Raw genomic sequence first — 3048 nt, 5'->3', positions numbered from 1 at the left:
AAAAGGGTTCTACATGGAATCGAACAAAACTTAGTTGCAGGACTCTACATGGAAACTTTACGGGCTCCAACAATGGAAATGTATTTAACATTCTCAATATTTCCTCCAGGAATAAAGTATTGGCACCCTGATCTGTTTGGGTTACTTGCCTAACACAAACTCGCTGAATCTCAGGTTAGTTCTCTCTGTAAGGAGGAGACACGCAACAGCTGAAGGGTTCTACATAGAACATTAAGGGTTCTCCACTTAAGGAGGGACAAGAGAAGATCCCTTAAGGAGAATCAATTGTTATTAATCTTATTTTTCTACTACAGTGCAAATTCTGACATAAGAAACTGTTTATTCCTTTCCTTCCTGAATGAACTCTGTAAGAACATCGCTGGTCCACAGACTCACCTGTTCTAGCAGGTTAGCTCCGCCCCCTTGGGGTATTCATGATAGTATTCCAGTTAATCAGCACGTAATGTTATAATGACTTTTTTTTAATGAAAAAGCTTCTCCTGTACTCTGTATATAGACGACACACAGCTGTAATTCACGACCTATTCGCATTTCTGTGCACAAAACCCGGGACACATGATGCCGTGATGTCCGGCTTCCTGAAACGCCTCACCAGCTTCATAAGATCGATGGCTTTCTCGCCGTTACACACCTCTCAGCCAGAGCGCTCCACCTCACTGGAGACATTAACAAAGTTCATCTCTGTTTGAAACCCAGAAATAAAAGTATAACCTTCTCCGTTCCTGAATCAACGATGAAAGACACGAAACATTTTCTAAAAAGGAAACGTAACACCATTAAAACGGCTTCCTGTGGCATTTCTGTCCTCAGTGTTTCTATTCCACCATCTGAGCAGTGTAATTGGGGCATCTCACACACACACAAGGACATTTCTCCAATAATCTCCAAGCCCACTGGCTAATGATAGCAGCTGTGAGGCAGGCATGCACCACTTCCAAGCTGATTTAAGTTTAACGAGCCTCTCCACCATCGCATCGATTCAAATCTATATTTGTCAGGACGCTCTCGCAGCATATATTAAATGGATAAGGACTCCTGATCCTCAGCGAAGTCTCTCAGAGATGGAAGAGAAGGCATTTAACGGGAAGCAGCGTCACATTTGTTGTTCTCAATCAATGGCCGGTGCAGATTCTCCATTTTCTCTCACCGTGTCCTCCTGTTCTCCAAATAAACATGCTTTATCATTATATTCATTATATTCATGATATCGTTACACGCTTCTCCTCCTAAACCCGGTCTGGCAGCCAGCTCAGAGTGAAGGCAATGTGGGTTCTGCTTTAATTATCCTCCGCTATCAACGTGAGTGATGAGTTTCCTAATGAAACCACCTTCCTCCATTTGGAGAACTGTCTCATAATCGTTCAGCGCAGAAACGCTTTCTGGGAAGAAGAAAGAGTTTTGCAAAGCCGAGATTTCCAACGAAAATGCGTCACGTATTTAATTGATTAGCGATGTGAATAAGTAAAGTATAAACCCTGTGTGTGTGTGTGTGTGTGTGTGTGTGTGTGTGTGTGTGTGTGTGTGTGTGTGTGTGTTACAGGGAAACGCTGAGTGACGCAGTGGTGTGAAGATGCAGAGTTACTGTTACTGGTGATTATGTTGCTATAACAGAGTGTATTAAGTGTTTATAACACTTGTAATAATATAAATGTTAACACAGCACAGTGTATAACACACGGTGTGGCACATTTATAACAAGCTCATGACACAGTGTTGAACGCAGTCGTCTATTTCTGAAAGATTTCGGTTGGGTTTGGATGAATAAAGATGGCAGACAGGAGCTCATAGCAGCTGGTTTCTCCTCCGTCTTTCTCCGTTCTGTGATGAAGTATGTTATATAAAGAAGCGCAGGTACGTTCTCTAACCCAGAGCCAGATCTACAGCCGAGCGCAAAGAGAGAGAAGGAGTCGAGAGACACGTTTCAGATTAATCAGTCAACTTTATCCAGCACGCGTCATCAAACTTCATCTTCGTTAACTGTAATGAAGTTAATAAATGTTTAATTATTAGATCTGCAGGAACTTCGGGGTGTTTTCGTTCCCACAGCTTCATAATCCCACATTAAAGTGCTGTGTTTGTGTTGCAGCTTGAACCAGATCCTGAAGACATTCCTCATGCAGCAGCACCATCCTGCCCGACTGTACGCCCCTTTGCATGTGCCCTTCAGTTTCCCTCAAAAAACATGGTGCAGTCCACCTCGGGCCCCGGGCTCACACTGATATACACTACGTTGGGAAATGGAGCACCTGGAGAACATGGTGGAGAAGAACCTTTGGCAGCTAGATCCAGATTTCTGTAAAGCTGCTTTTTGATAGTGTCCATGTTCAGGTTCATAAACTTTTATTCCAAAACATCAACGTATCTTCATCTCACTCAGTAGAGGTATAAACAACATATTAATCTAAAGATACATGAAAACCTCAAATTTGAGTGATTTTTGTGCTGGTTGATCATTCACTATAGTGTTCCAGAGAAGATCAGAGAACACCAGAGAACATCAGGAGCGCTCTACAGCAGTGTTCACCAGCCCACTTCCTGGAGATCCTTCCTGCAGGTTTCATCTCCAACCAAAATCTAACACACCTGTTTTAGCTGATGAAGAACTTATTAAGGAGGTAGGGACCATTACGGTTGGAGCCACAGTCTTCAGGAAGGTAGATCTCCAGGAACAGGGATGGTGACCAGTCCTCTACAGCTTAATAACTGCTTTAAAATCCACATTAAAAACATATTTTTTTAAACTGAACTATTCTTAGGCCTTTTCTTTTTCATCCTGTTAAATAAAGTTATAGATTTGTTGTCCGTTCAATGCAGAGAAATTCATTTGAACTCAAAATGAAAAGTGCCAGGGTTCGGGTTAGCAGTAATAAATAATAATAATAATAATATTAATAATAATAAATTAAAATCCGACCCTACCTCCCCGAACAGGCCACACAGACACTAGTCCAGGCTCTTGTTATCTCTAAACTGGACTACTGCAACTCACTACTCTCGGGCCTCCCGGCAGCTCCATCACACCCCTGC

Source organism: Ictalurus punctatus, chromosome 10, assembly GCF_001660625.3.
Source record: "Ictalurus punctatus breed USDA103 chromosome 10, Coco_2.0, whole genome shotgun sequence".
Lineage (NCBI taxonomy): Eukaryota > Metazoa > Chordata > Actinopteri > Siluriformes > Ictaluridae > Ictalurus > Ictalurus punctatus.
Note: the sequence above shows the minus strand (reverse complement) of the source record.